At 40.3% G+C, this 16,590-nt stretch overlaps 1 protein-coding gene across 1 annotated transcript in view; it reads right to left on the reverse strand.

Annotated features, from left to right (window-relative positions):
- The window catches only part of LOC150090491 (myelin expression factor 2-like), a 301,982-nt gene that overhangs the window by 84,721 nt on the left and 200,671 nt on the right, over positions 1 to 16,590 (reverse strand). The window lies entirely within an intron of this gene.

The following is a 16,590-nucleotide window of genomic DNA, read 5'->3' on the forward strand; positions in this document are numbered from 1 at the left end:
AGGTTGAACAGATGGGCTGAGAGGTGGCAAATGAAGTTTAACATTGACAAATGTAAAGTACTACATATGGGTAACAGTAACCCCAGAGCAATGTATCAACTCTGCGGTACTACACTGACAGTGGTGGAGAATGAAAAGGACCTGGGGGTAATTGTGCAGGCAGATATGAAGTTCTCTGAGCAGTGCAGACGAGCTGCAAGAGTAGCTCATGGTGTCTTGTCAATAATATACAGGAATTTTTCTAGCAGGGATAAGGAGGTGATTATTCCCTTGTATAAGGCAATGGTTAGGCCACATCTTGAGTACTGTATACAGGTCTGGAGGCCTCATTTCAAGAAGGATGTAGAGCTGCTGGAACGGGTACAGAGAAGGGCAACAAGATTAGTAAATGGAACAAAGGGTTGCTCTTACGAAGAAAGGCTTAAGTTTTGCAAATTACAGTCTGGAGACTAGGCACCGGCGAGGTGATCTGATAGAGGTGTATAAGGCTTTGAATGGTTTGAGCATGCTCAATGCCAATGGGATTCTTCATCTTTCTCAGAATAATCACCTCAGAGGGCATAAATTCAAATTGAGGAAGGACGGATGTCGGATAGATGTGCGGAAATTTGCCTTTGGCCAGCGGGTGGTTGGTTGGTGGAACCGACTTCCATCACTTGTTGTTGAAGTTGATAGCCTAAACAAATTTAAAGCTCAACTGGACAGGTATTTCGAACGAACGGAGGGGTGAAATGGGAGAGGGTTTTTTTTTTTTTTTGGCTGATGCTGAATAAGCTTGCTTTCTTGCATCATATGCCACTACTAATGCTGATGCTAATGCTAAAAGTATAAGGTATTACATCTGGGAAACAGTAATCCCAAAATAACTTATTCACTTGGTGGAGTTCAATTAAACCCAGTACTGGAGGAAAGGGACTTGGGTGTTATGATACGGTCAGACATGAAATTCTCTGCGCATTGTAAACAGGTTGCAAGGAAGGCCCATGGTGTCCTATCGATGATCTATCGAACTTTTGCAAGTAGAGATAGGGACGTGATAATCCCATTTTATAAGGCTTTTGTTAGACCTCACTTGGAATACTGTGTTCAAGTATGGAGACCGCACCTAAAGAAAGACAGAGCTTCTTGAAAGGGTGCAAAGAAGGGTAAATCGCCTCGTGAGATCGGCAAAAGGGCGTCCTTATGAAGAAAGACTTCGAATATTTGGGTTGAAGAGCTTGGAAACTAGACACCTTAGAGGAGATTTGATTGAGGTGTTTAAGGCTCTGAGAGGCATCAGTAAAATGAATGAGGACGAAATTTTCAAGATTATAAATAATGCTAGAACTTGGGGACATAAATTCAAGTTACAGGGGGAAATGTTTAGATTGGACTCCAGGAAGTTTTATTTTAGCCAGCGAGTTATAAATTACTGGAATAAGTTGCCTACATGGGTGGTAGAGGCTGACAGTTTGGGGAAATTCAAAGGTCATCTGGATAGTACCTTCGGGTCAGGGAAGCGCACAGGATGATAGGTTTAAATTCCTTTTCTTTTATTAATTATTATTATTATTTATTTTTTTTTATCCTTGTTTTATTCGTTTTTTTTTTTTTTTTTTTGGCTGGTGCAGCATAAGCCATAGGATTTCTTGCACCATGCGGCCATTACTAATACTAATACTACACACAAGACAGAACATTCTGTTACAAAAATTGTTCAAAATGGTCTCCTCCTGCTTCGATGCATCCTCTGAACCTGCTTTCAATGCTTTTTTGTACTCTGTTGAATACACCTGGAGTGTTACATATTTGCTCACATCCATTTATGATATACTCTCTGAAAACTTCAACATCAGGCACAAGAGTTACATAAACGATGGACTTTAAATGCCCCCAGAGATAAAAATCAATTGGATTCAAATCTGGTGATCAAGCAGGCAATTCAATGCTCCTGCGACCAATCAATTTTTTAGGAAAATGGCCATCCAAATACTGACAAACTCTCTGGCTAAAGTGAGACGGGTCGCCATTGTGCATGAACCATATTTGTTGGCCAAGTCTAGAGGTACATCATCCATTAAATGGTGCAATTCATTTTCAAAGAACTGCAAATAAATATCTCCTGTCAGATGCGGAGGTAAAAAAATAGAGGCCTATCAAATGATCATGCATGATTCCAGCCCAAACGTTTAGACTGAACTTATGTTGAGAGTTGCTCGAGAGTTGTCATCGCGCCAGATGTGGTTGTTATGGTAGTTTAAGACCCCATCACGTGTAAAACCAGCCTCATCAGTGAACAAGATAAATGCCAAGAAATTCAGGACCACAGTACACTTTTGTTGAATGCGTTGGCACAATGTTCTTCATGGTAGAAAGTCTGCCTCAGTAAGTCCATGCACCCGTTGAAGGTGATAGTGGTACAGAAGATTTTCATGGAGAATATTCCAAATAGTCATATGACTAACTCCTTCCCTTACTGCAATTCTTCTTGTACTATCTGATGAATTTTCGTCCACATTACGAAGAATTCATTCCTCAAGGTCAGCATTTTGTACTTCTCTTGGTCTTCCAGTGTCAAAATATCTTCTCTCAAATGAGCCCATCTCTGGCAAACATTGATGGATTCATGTGAATTTTCTTGGACAAGGTAAATGCCTGTCGGGGTACCTTTCTGAATAAAGTTCATGAGCTGTTAATGCATTCCCATCTGCAAGACCATAAGTGTAGTGCATCTCTGCCATTTCACTCAGAGAATACATTTTCTTTACAATTTCTTTAATCCGAAGTAATCTGCATTTTTCTTCCACAACCAACTGATGTTGTAAACAACAAAGCAAAATCCAATCACCAAAACAAAACACTACTAACCGTTGCAAATATCTTTTCCGCTGGGCGGTAAAGTCTCTACTAGTATCATGTTTACATGACTTGATAGAGATATTGAGGGTTGCGGGAAAGAAACTAAGTGTTTCAAGACCTGTTTATATGAACTTTTTTTAATGTAATGCACCTCAGATCACAACTTGGTGATTGTCTCTTCTCCAATGGAGCCTTTATCTCGTGGCTATTCCCAACCTCATATTGTTTGGCATTACAAGGATGTAAAATGGTATGACCTGGGAGATTTTTTTTCTTCTTTCGCTTGGTCAGATTACTGTTTCAAAACTTCTGATGTCAGTGTTTTCTCAGATCGTATCAGTGAAATTATTCTTGTAGAAATGGAATCCTTCATCCCACACTCCACTTTAAAATCTTGTCCTTTATCTAGCATTAGCATTAGTAGAGGCATTTGATGCAAGAAAGCAAGCTTATGCAGCATCAGCCAAAAAAAAAAAAAAACCCACTTCCACTTCACCCCTCTGTTCGTTCAAAATACCTGTCCAGCTGAGCCTTAAACTTATTTAGGCTATCAACCTCCACCACAAGGGATGGAAGTCTGTTCCACAAACCAACCACCCGCTGGCTAAAGGCAAATTTCCGCACGTCTATCCTACATCTGTCTTTCCTCAATTTGAATTTATGCCCTCTCAGGTGATTTTTCTGAGCTAGAGGAAGAATCCCATCAGCATTGAGCATGCTTAAACCATTCAAGGCTTTATACACCTCTATCAGATCACCTCGCTGGTGCCTAGTCTCCAGACACTGTAATTTGCAAAACTTAAGCCTTTCTTCGTAAGAGCACCCCTTTGTTCCATTCACTAATCTTGTTGCCCTTCTCTGTACTCGTTCCAGCAGCTCTACATCCTTCTTGAAATGAGGCCTCGAGACCTGTACACAGTACTCTAGGTGTGGCCTGACCATCGCCTTATACAATGGAATAATCACCTCCTTATCCCTGCTGGAAAAATTCCTGTATATCATTGACAATACTCCATGAGCTACTCTTGCAGCCCTTCTGCAATGCTCAGAGAACTTCATATCTGCCTGCACAACCACCCCCAAGTCCCTTTCATTCTCTACCACTGTCAGTGTAGTACCACAGAGTTGATACGTTGCTCTGGGGTTGCTGTTTCCCATGTGTAGTACTTTACATTTATCAATGTTAAACTTCATTTGCCACCTCTCAGCCCATCTGCTCAACCTTTCCAGATCCTGTTGCAGCAGCATAGTGTCAGTAGTGTCCTTGACAACCCTGCCAACCTTTGTATCGTCTGCAAACTTGGACATTAAGCCCGATATACCATCATCAATATCATTTATAAATACAGAAAACAATAATGGACCCAACACTGAACCCTGAGGGACTCCACTAATAACATCAGTCCACGATGAGCAGTGTCCATTGATTACCACTCTCTGTCTTCTCCCCCTCAACCACCCCTTTATCCATAGCAGCAATTTGCCTCCAATGTCACACTGCTCCAATTTGTGTAGCAGTCTTCCATGTGCAACAGTATCAAAAGCCTTTCTAAGATCCAAGTATATAATATCAAAGTTATTCCCTGCATCCAGTTCTTTTGTGACTGCATCATAGTATCCAATCAAGTTGGTCAGGCAAGACTTCCCCTTAACAAAACCATGCTGTGTCTGAGCTATAACTGAAGTCTTGTCTAAATGATCCTGCAGTGCTTCTTTAACCAGTGCCTCCATTAATTTTCCTGGAACAGAAGTTAAGCTCACAGGTCTATAATTACTTGTGTCAGCCTTTGATCCTCCTTTGTGAATTGGGGTCACATTTGCACATTTCCAGTCTATGGGTACCTCCCCTGAGTCCAAGGAAGCTCTCATAATTATGGCTAAGGGTTTGCTTACTTCCTTTGCTGCCTCCTTTAATATAACTGGATAGATCCCATCCACCCCGGGTGCCTTTCTTGTGTTTATCTTCAACAGTTTCTCCTCCACTTTACTCCCAGTTATTTCACGATTCTGTAGCTTACTGCTAGAGTTGAATACACCTCTGGCATTCCCCTCACTGAATAACTCCTCATGTGTGAATGTCGATGCAAAATATTCATTTAGTTTGTTAGCTACCTGAGCAGGATCATCAACACTTGACCCATCAATATCAAGTGGACAAATCTGATTCACCCCCTTCCTTCTAGAGTTTACATAAGTAAAGAACTCTTTGCTGTTTTTCTTTGCATCCCTTGCCAAGGATTTCTCGTAATCTGCCTTCGCCTGCCTAACCTCCTTTGTAACTTGGTTGCATATCAACTTGTATCTATCATAGGCTTCTGTGACATGTGTTAATTTGTATGTATCCCATGCATTTTTCTTCTCTGCCATATGCCTCATTAGTTCATCCGACATCCATTTTGGCCTAAACCATGAACAATATTTCTTAGTTGGTATGTAAAGCCTAGTAGCTTCCAAGATAAGTTCTTTGAATGCTTCCCATTTTGAATTTGCTGTTGGTAACATCATCAGTTGGTCCCACTGTATAGAATTTAAATACTGTCTCAGTCCATCGTAGTCGCCTTTACGGAAGCAATAACCCTTCCCTTTACCCCTAATGGTAGTTACCTCTTTGAGTAAATCCCGCTTCAGCACACTGTGATCACTGCCACCTAGTGGTTCATTTATCTGCAGATTCTTAATGCATGAAGAATCACTGCTGATAATCAAATCAAGAGTATTACTCACTCTAGTTGCCTCCCGAACATGCTGATGTAGAAAACAATCATCCAATAAATCCACAAAAGTCCTGCTAGTGTGTGAGTAACCAGCCCCCAAATTCCAGTCAATATCTGGGAAATTAAAATCTCCCATTATAAGACACTCTGATTTACTGGCCCACTCTATTTCCCTGTACAGTTCCTTATTATACTCATCAGAGTCATTAGGCCTATAGCACACTCCTACTCTCAATTTTGATCTCCCAATGTTTATGTCACACCAAACTGACTCCACACTGCACTGTCCAGCGATGTCGACTGGCTTCACTTCCTTAGTTTTTATGTGTTTCTTAACTAATAACATAACCCCTCCTCCCTTCCTATCCTGTCTATCCTTTCTGTAGACGTTGTACTCCCCAAATTGCAGTTCTGCATCCCTTATATCTGTGTGACACCACGTCTCTGATATCCCAACAATATCTGCCTTCGATGTTTTGAGCAATACCTCAAATTCATCAAATTTATTTACTAAACTCCTAGCATTGGTGTACACGCAAGTATACCTGCACCTGTTTCTATTCTTAGCTACCCTAACACAACCCATGTGTTTACTTGTACCGCAATGGCTCCTAGCAGTCTCTGAAATACCATGCATCTTGTTTTTCAGGCTTCTGCTCATTCTAATAGAAGCAGTGCAAGAATCTCTTTCACCTCTGCCAGTGGCTACTGTCAATCTATTGGTCTTTGTCTCCCCCGAAGCTAGCAGTTTTCCGACCCACCTAACACTGCCTCGATAGCATCAGCAAATATTCTTGCACCCTTTCTATTTAAGTGTATCCCATCCCTGTAGAAGCAATCTCTCCTGTTAACAAGTACAGTCCAGGCTGAAAAAAATTCTACCCCTTTAGCCTTGCACAATCTTTCCAGGGCCGAATTGATCGACAAGGCTCTCATCATATACTCCTTCCTATCGTGTCTGGGCAGAATTGCAGACACTTTCAAATTCTACCCTAATTCTCGGCTTTTGTTCAACAGTGACCTGTACTTGTTAAGTAATTCTGCCGGTCTCCTACTCTTAATATTATTAGTGCCAACGTGTAAAACTATATCACCTTTTGTGCCCTTAAAAGATGATATTCGCTCTACAATGTCATCAACCTTTGCCCCTGGCAGACATACCCTGGTCCTGTTCCACCTATCTTTTTTACAAAGCATGTTCCCCGTTTCCCTGACAATAGAGTCACCAACAACTACTTCTTGTACAACTACACCAACAACAACTACAACAACTACATCTAAACCTTGGGTTTCCAATAAATGTGCTAAAGCTGTTCAAGAGAAGAACGTTCCATATCGTAACTGGCTTGTTTCCAATTCTTCAATTTCATTTTCTGCCTACTCCAAAGCTCGCAACAATTGTAAGGCAGTTATAATCAGTCCAAACTAGATTTTGAACAGACTAAGAGTAGAAAACTTGCTTCTTGCCCTAATGGTAGCTGAGCATTCTGGTCTCTTGCCAAAGCTCTTATCTACAACTTTTGCCCATCTCTGCTCCCACCTATCAAAATCAGATGGTCCTGTTGTCACTTCAGCCAAGGATAAAGCTGACCTGCCAGCATCCCATTATTCTTCCAACTCATGTATTAATGATCTTGGTGAAACACCTCCCACCATTCCCAACATGCTCCATTCAATGCCTCCTATAGTCTTCCGTCAAAAGGATGTCACAAGGATTTTGACGAATCTTGATGCTAAGAAAGCTCCAGTTCCTAATGGTATTTCTCCACTTGTTCTCAAAACCTGTGCTCCTGAACTTACTCTTGTTCTTTGCTGCCTTTTATCACTTTCTTATTCCAAAGGTGTTTTTCCTTCTGCTTGGAAATTTGCTCATATCCAGCCAGTTCATAAAAAGGGGTGACAAATCCCTCCCATCCAATTATCGTCCCATTGCAATTACTTCTACTCTTTCTAAAGTAATGGAGAAATCAATTAACCGGCAACTTTTAAACTACCTAGAAACTTTCCGTCTGATCAACGATCGGCAGTATGGTTTCCATCAGCGTCGATCCACTGGTGATATTCTGGCTTATGTTAATTTATGGACAAATTCAATGCAAGAGTTTGGTGAAACACAGGCAGTTGCTCTTGACATCTCAAAGGCTTTCGATCATGTTTGGCATAAAGGTCTTCTAAACAAGCTTCCACGTTATGGTTTTCCGATTGTTTTTTGTAATTCGTTATCCAGTTTTCTCTCTGATCACTCACTTAGGGTGATGGTAGATGGCTCTCTGTCTTCTAACTACTCCACTAATGCTGGTGTCTGCCAAGGTTCAGTTTTTTCCCCCACTCTTTTCCTCTTGTATATTAATGACCTTCTTCCATTGAGTGGAAATTCTATCCATAGTTTTGCCGATGACAGCACATTGCATTTCACTTTCAATTTTGAGAAACCTTGCCCTGCTCAATCAACTTCTACTTCTCGTATATCCACTACCAATTCGTAAATGCCGATCTCCAGATAATTCTCCAGTGCAGCAAAGACAACTTAGTTGATTTCAATCCTTCTAAAACTCAGTCTTGTCTTATATCTCGCAAAAAAGGATTCTTCTGCTCCTATGCTTATCTTTGGTGACACTCCGATTTCTAGGCAAAATAATATCTCTCTTTTGGGGATTACCCTGACTTCTAATCTCTTTTGGCACAAGCACATTACAAATATTGCTTCCTCTGCATCAAAAAAATTTAGTTTTCTCTTTCGTTCTTGGCGTTATTTCTCTTCCAAACAGCTGTTCACTCTGTACAAATCACAAATCTGCCTTACCATAGAATACTGTTCCCACATATCGGGCGGTGCCTCAAAACCTCTTTCAGGCTTCTATATTCCATTCAGAACAGGGCAGTTATTTGTTATTTGTTGTTGTTTTGGTTTGTAGGAGCATTAGCAACTAAGGCCAAATGCAGTGGTCATTCCCCGACCTTTCCGCATCCACATCATTTGGTGGGCACGGGCTCGAATCCCGGTCTAATCAAGAGGCATCGTGTGCTACACACTGCTGCACCTGCCCACCTGGCTACGGAGGCACCCAGAAGAGGGCAGTTAGGTTAATTAATGACTCCTCTCTAACAGAGTCTCTCCACCCTGTCTCATAGACGTTCTGTTTCTGCTGCATGCTTTTTCGACAGATACTTCCATGGGCACTGTTCTTCTGAATTGGCTTCTATAATTCCTGTTCTCTCACTCTTTCAAAACAGTCCGAAAACGTGCCGCCACCAGCCAACATCCATTTACTGTCCAACTTCAAACTCACAGGACCAACTTTTCATCTTCCTCTTTTATCCATTCAATTGCTGTTTTCTGGAACAACCTTCCTTCATACATATTTCCTGAAAATTACAGTCTACAGAAGTTCAAGTCTAATATCAACAAATATCTTCTTTCACCTTCTCAACCTCCAACCCAAGCACGGTACTAAGTACTATTTCCAGGTAAAGTGGGAGAGCTCTGGCCAGCAACTGTAGCGTAGGTGTGCTCACTGTGTGACAAGCTCTGATAATGGTGAGAAGTATTATCCTTTGTATCGATTCTAATTTATTCCATTTTTTTTTTACTATGGCAAGCAGGTGAACCACGGACCGGCTCCATTAGGTGATAACAGATAGGAATATTGCAGTATACGATTGCCAGGGTCTTTCTTTTGAGACCCCAGTCTGATCCTGGCAATCATGCCTGCTGTTTGGTTTGGTTTGAGTTTTATTGGCGCATCAGCAACTAAGGCTATAATGCGGAATTACTTAACAAGTACAGGTCACTCTTGAAAAAAAGCCGGGAATTAGGGTTCAATTTGAAAGTGTCTGCAATTCTGCCCAGACACGATAGGAGGGAGTATATGATGAGTGCCCTGTTGATCAATTCGGCCCTGGAAAGATTGTGCAAGGCTCAAGGGATAGAATTTTTTTCAGCCTGGTCTATACTTGTTAACAGGAGAGACTGTTCTACAGGTTAAACACTTAAATAGAAAGGGACTGGATGCAAAAAATAATTTTGATATCATATACTTGGATTTCAGGAAAGCTTTTGACACTGTTGCGCATGTAAGACTACTGTACAAATTGGAGCAGAATGGTATTAAGGGTAAGTTGCTACAATGGATAAAAGGATGGTTAAGTGGGAGAAGACAGAGGGTGGTAATCAATGGGTGCTGCTCTTCATGGACTAATGTTATTAGTGGAGTCCCACAGGGTTCGGTGTTGGGTCCACTGTTGTTTTGTATATTTATCAATGATATTGATGAAGGTATATCAGGCTTAATGTCGAAGTTTGCAGATGACACGAAGGTTGGCAGGGTTGTTAATGACAGTAATGGCAGTGTGCTACTGCAACAGGATCTAGATAATTTGGGCAGATGGGCTAAGAAGTGGCAACTGAAGTTTAACCTTGACAAATGCAAAGTACTGCATATGGGTAGAAGTAACCCCAGAGAAACGTACCAACTGTGTGGTACTACACTTAAGGTGGTAGAAAATGAAAAAGACCTGGGAGTAATTGTGCAGTCAGATATGAAGTTTTCTGAGCAATGTAGACAGGCTGCTAGGGCAGGTCATGGGGTTTTGTCAATGATATATAGGAATTTTGCTAGCAGGGAAAAGGAGGTGATTGTCCCTCTGTATAAGGCAATGGTCAGGCCACGCCTTGAGTACTGCGTACAGGTCTGGAGGCCTCATTTTAGGAAGGATGTAGATTTGCTTGAGCGTGTACAGAGAAGAGCAACACGATTGGTGAGGGGAATGAAGGGATCCTCTTATCAAGAGAGGCTTAAGTTCTGCAAATTGCAGTGGCTGGAGACTAGGCACCTGCGCGGTGATCTGATTGAGGTCTATAAGGCCTTGAATGGGTTGAGCACGCTGAATTCTGATGGGATCCTCCCACTTGTTCAGAATACGAACCTACGGGGACATAAGTTCAAATTAAGAAAGGATAGATGTAGAATAGATGTGCGGAAATTTGCCTTTAGCCAGCGGGTTAATTGCTGGAACAAACTTCCATCTGTCGTTGTGGAAGTTGATAGGTTAAATAAATTTAAGGAGGAACTGGACAGGCATTTGGAGGGTATGGTGTGATTTTTTTTTTTTTTTTTTTTTTGGCTGATGCTGCATAAGCTCCTACACTTGCTTTCTTGCATCAAGTGCCACTACTACTACTACTACTACTACTACTAAGGATGCAAGAATATTTGCTGATGCTATCGAGGCAGTGTTAGGTGGGTCGGAAAACTGCTAGATTGGGGGATACAAGGACTAATAGATTAACAGTAGCCACTGGCAGAGGTGAAAGTGATTCTTGCACTGCTTCTATTGGAATGAGCCGTAGCCTGGAAAATAAGATGCAAGACATTTCAGAGAATGCTGGGAATCACTGGGGTACAAGTAAACACACATGGGTTGTGTTAGAGTAGCTAAGAAAAAGAACAGGTGCACGTATACTTGCGTGTACACCAATGCTAGGAGTTTAGTAAATAAATTTGATGAATTTGAGGTATTGCTCAAAACATCAAAGGCAGATATTGTGGGGATTTCAGAGACGTGGTGTCACACAGATAAATGGAATGCAGAACTGGAATTTGGGGAGTATAATGTCTACAGAAAGGATAGACAGGATAGGAAGGGAGGAGGAGTTATGCTATTAGTTAAGAAATACATAAAATCCAAGGAAGTGAAGCCAGTCAACATCGCGGGACAGTGCAGTGTCAAGTTAGTTTGGTGTGACATATGCATTGGGAGATCAAAATTGGGAGTAGGAGTGTGCTATAGGCCTAATGACTCTGACGAGTATAATAAGAAACTGTACAGGGAAATAGAGTGGGCCAGTACATCAGAGAGAGTCTTATAATGGGGGATTTTAATTTCCCAGATATTGACTAGAATTTGGGGGTTGGTCACTCACACACTAGCAAGGCTTTTGTGGATTTATTGGATGATTGTTTTCTACATCAGCATGTTCGGGAGGCAACTAGAGGGAGTAATACCCTTGATTTGATTATCAGTAGTGATTCTTCATGCATTAAGAATCTGCAGGTAAATGAACCACTAGGTGGCAGTGATCACAGTAACTACCATTAGGGGTAAAGGGAAGGGTTGCTTTCGTAAAGGCGACTACGATGGACTGAGACAGTATTTAAATTCTATACAGTGGGACCAACTGATGATGTTACCAACAGCAAATTCAAAATTGGAAGCATTCAAAGAACTTATCTTGGAAGCTACTAGGCTTTACATACCAATTAAGAAATATTGTTCAAGGTTTAGGCCTAAGTGGATGTCAGATGAACTAATGAGACATATGGCAGAGAAGAAAAATGCATGGGATACATATAAATTAACATGTGACACAGAAGCCTATGATAGATACAAGTTGATCTGTAACCAAGTTACAAAGGAGGTTAGGCAGGTGAAGGCAGATTACGAGAAATCTTTGGCAAGGGATGCAAAGAAGAACAGCAAAGAGTTCTTTACTTATGTAAACTCTAGAAGGAAGGGGGATGAATCAGATTGGTCCACTTGATATCGATGGGTCAACTGTTGATGATCCTGCTCAGGTAGCTAACAAACTAAATTAATATTTTGCATCGACATTCATACATGAGGAGTTATTCAGCGAGGGGAATGCCAGAGGTGTATTCAACTCTAGCAGTAAGCTAGAGAATCTTGTAATAACTGAGAGTAAAGTGGAGGAAAAATTGTTGAAGATAAACACAAGAAAGGCACCTGGGTTGGATGGGATCTATCCAGTTATATTAAAGGAGGCAGCAAAGGAAGTAAGCAAACCCTTAGCCATAATTATGAGAGCTTCCTTGGACTCAGGGGAAGTACCCATGGATTGGAGATGTGCAAATGTGACCCCAATTCACAAAGGAGGATCAAAGGGCGACACAAGTAATTATAGACCTGTTAGTTTAACTTCTGTTCCCGGAAAATTAATGGAGGCACTGGTTAAAGAAGCACTGCAGGATCATCTAGACAAGACTACAGTTATAGCTCGGACACAGCATGGTTTTGTTAAGGGGAAGTCTTGCCTGACCAATTTGATTGGATACTATGATGCAGTCACCAAAGAGCTAGATGCAGGGAATAACTTTGATATTATATACTTGGATCTTAGAAAGGCTTTTGATACTGTTGCACATGGAAGACTGCTGCACAAATTGGAGCAGTGTGGCATTGGAGGCAAATTGCTGCTATGGATAAAGGGGTGGTTGAGGGGGAGAAGACAGAGAGTGGTAATCAATGGACACTGCTCATCGTGGACTAATGTTATTAGTGGACTCCCCAGGGTTCAGTATTGGATCCATTATTGTTTTCTGTATTTATAAATGATATTGATGATGGTATATCAAGCTTTATATCCAAGTTTGCAGACGATACAAAGGTTGGCAGGGTTGTCAAGGACACTACTGACACTATACTACTGCAACAGGATCTGGAAAGGTTGAGCAGATGGGCTGAGAGGTGGCAAATGAAGTTTAACATTGACAAATGTAAAGTACTACATATGGGAAACAGCAACCCCAGAGCAACATATCAACTCTGTGGTACTACACTGACAGTGGTAGAGAATAAAAGGGACCTGGGGGTTGTTGTGCAGGCAGATATGAAGTTCTCTGAGCAGTGTAGACGGACTGCAAGAGTAGCTCATGGTGTATTTTCAATGATATATACGAATTTTTCTAACAGGGATAAGGAGGTGATTATTCCCTTGTATAAGGCAATGGTCAGGCCACACCTAGAGTACTGTATACAGATCTGGAGGCTTCATTTCAAGAAGGATGTAGAGATGCTGGAACGAGTACAGAGAAGGGCAACAAGATTAGTGAATGGAACAAAGGGGTGCTCTTACGAAAAAAAGGCTTAAGTTTTGCAAATTACAGTGTCTGGAGACTAGGCACCAGCGAGGTGATCTGATAGAGGTGTATAAAGCCTTGAATGGTTTGAGCATGCTCAATGCTGATGGGATTCTTCCTCTCGTTCAGAATAATCACATGAGAGGGCATAAATTCAAATTGAGGAAAGACAGATGTAGGATAGACGTGCGGAAATTTGCCTTTAGCCAGCGGGTGGTTGGTTGGTTGGTGGAACAGACTTCCATCCCTTGTCGTGGAAGTTGATAGCCTAAATAAGTTTAAGGCTCAGCTGGACAGGTGTTTTGAACGAACAGAGGGGTGAAGTGGAAGTGGTTTTTTTTTTTTTTTTTTTTTTTGGCTGATGCTGCATAAGCTTGCTTTCTTGCATCAAATGCCCCTACTAATGCTAATGCGCCAAATCCACATGCCTGCACTCTCTTAGCCAAGTAAGTCAAATGGGGATAAAAAGTTAATTTTGAAACAAAGACCACTCCAAGATATTTTAATTCTGTAACTATATTTATGGTAGTAGTAGTGATAATTTTAATTTTGGATGTCTTCTTATGTCCAAATTGCCTTCTAGAAGCATTTGTTTGGCAGCAATCAAATGCCGCCCTCTTGTAGCTGCAAGAGGGTGGCATTTGGTCTTTGCTCTAAACCCACTCGCGTGTTACCTTTTACAAGGAAAATCATGTCATCTGCAAAGGCTAGGCTTTCCACAGAGCCCAGATCCGAGCCCAAAAATTCGTCCAGAACAATATTCCAGAAGGAAGGGCCAAGGATTTAATGAATCTCCCTGTGAATAAAGGATGCCCGCAGTCAGCCTTTATTCACAGGGCATTTCAATTCCTGGAACTGAGACATGTTTGTCTGTAAGGTAGCTGTTTATTACCTTATATAGGTTTTGTGGCATTTGCCTGGCAGATTCTCCTAAGGACAGTAGGCCTCCAGAGTGAGACAAATGGAACTCAGCAAAGACTCAGCAAAGTCAATGGAGATTGCCAGCATATATTTCTCCTCTGAGTTTTTAAATGTTGTCAGTAGGTGGTGAATGGTATCCTCTGTAGAGTTGTCCTGTAGAATGTAAACTTGCTTCTATGTAGTATTGGGCTAATCTACTATATATCAGTCTTTCATATATTTTTCTAGTAAAGGGAGTAGGGCTATTGGTCTATGTGATTTGGGATCAGTAGGGGGTTTTCTCACGGTTTTTGAGAATTAATTGTAATACAGCTTTTTTCCATATTTTTGGGAAAATTCCACTCTTCTGTCATACAGTTGTTATTTTTCTTTGATATAGTTATTAATTTGTCTGGTGCTATTTCTGCTAATTTTTTGATAATCTCAACCTCTAAGAGGTCATAACCTGGGCATTTATTGTTTTTGGTTTCAGATAGTGCTATTTCTAAGTCTTGTGTAGGGCTAAACGAGATTCAATATTGGCATTGTCATATTCAGTGTTTTCTTTTATAATGTCCAGCTGGGTGGGGAATTCCTATCAGTAATGAAAATACCCAGCACCTTGCTTTCCAGGCTGCTGCTCATTCTAATAGAAGCAGTGTAAGAATCACTTTCGCCTCTGCCTGCGGCCACTGTTAATCTTCTAGTCTGTGAATTAATTCTAGTTTGGTCATATGCTCTATGACCAGATGATGACAAAAGGAGCATATCTGAAAACAGGTATGTGATTCCTACGTTGCAGAAAGTGCTGTTGAAACCCAACAAACTGAACAGGAGAAGCGGGTGTCAGCAAAAGAGGCTGAAGAAATGGACTCAAGGAAACTGAGGAGTACTGGTTCAGAAGATCCCATGCAGGTCGTCAGCATATTCCATTCCTGCATAGGTACAAGGTTCAGCAATTAGATTGTGAGGGCACATGAGCATACCTAAGAAATAATTTAATCTTAGATCTGCAGTGTTGGGTTAATATGTCATTTTCTACAGTGGTTAAATTTAAGTAAGCAGAAAAGAGGTGACATCTCTGTAAAGACACCTTCATTTCATCTGAACAACTAGAACTAGAAGCCCTTCAGGCTGTAATTTTCTAACACATCAAGATGAACCACAGTTCATCAAATTTATCTTTTGTTTTTTTTAATCATGAATTGATGAATAAGTTTATGAAGATTGACAATATCAGATCCATTTTTTCTTATAGACATCATTCAGTTTACCAGTTTTAAACTTACTGATCTATTCTTTGGATTCCTGGGAACTTGCAATCGAGGCAACCAAGGTTAGTGAATGTGAAAGTTAAAATATTCAGGTTTCTGATGGGTTATAGGCCTGATGAAACTGTTCCCAGGAATCCAAAGAATAGATCAGTAAGTTTAAAACTGGTAAACTAAATGAAGAATGAAGTCTAAGAAAAAATATAACTGATATTGTCAACCTTCATAAATTTATTCATCAATTCATGATTAAAAAATAAATAAATAAAAGAAAAATTTCATGAACTGTATGGTTCATCTTGGTGCCATCTATTCCATTATACACACAGATAATACTGACAAGGCCACCGTATCTCTGAAAGAGGTGAAGCAACATAAAAGGCAGTCTAACAACTATGTTGTCTATCATCCCAAAGAAATGTAAAGATTCCCATTTAAATAACCAACTAATGATTAGATAAAAGGACAGCAAAATGAATTCCTTGTGTAAAGAAAATCACAAAATAATTTCATTTTAAAAACTGTGTTAACAAATTCTAAAGACTATTTCTACCTCATCTAAATATCGAAATGTTTTATTTGAATTTGTAATTATTTGAGAAGCTAATACCTTTAATGATTTCAATGATAAGAAAAGTACAAGAATATGAACTCTTAAAGAAACTAATTTAGCTAAATGAGCTGTTAGCTTATTTAAACATGTCAGCAGCAACTGTTTATATTTTCATTAGTAATACCTATTACCTCAATCTGTATAAACAGAAGCACTGATATAAATTATATGTATATCCCTTTGTGTAAACCTATCAAATGTATCTATTTGTGTAAAACTGATCACGCCCTCTAGCTTTCAGGTTATACAGAGTTCAATTTAAGAAGTAATAAGTCAATTTAATAGATAAATCAATGAAATTACTTCAAATGCTACTCAGAATAATCATATGACACTGGGGCTAACGACTACTAATATAATGGAACACAGAAAAATAT

Source organism: Mastigoproctus giganteus, chromosome 1, assembly GCF_048544385.1.
Source record: "Mastigoproctus giganteus isolate SK-2022 chromosome 1, ASM4854438v1, whole genome shotgun sequence".
Classification (NCBI taxonomy): domain Eukaryota; kingdom Metazoa; phylum Arthropoda; class Arachnida; order Uropygi; family Thelyphonidae; genus Mastigoproctus; species Mastigoproctus giganteus.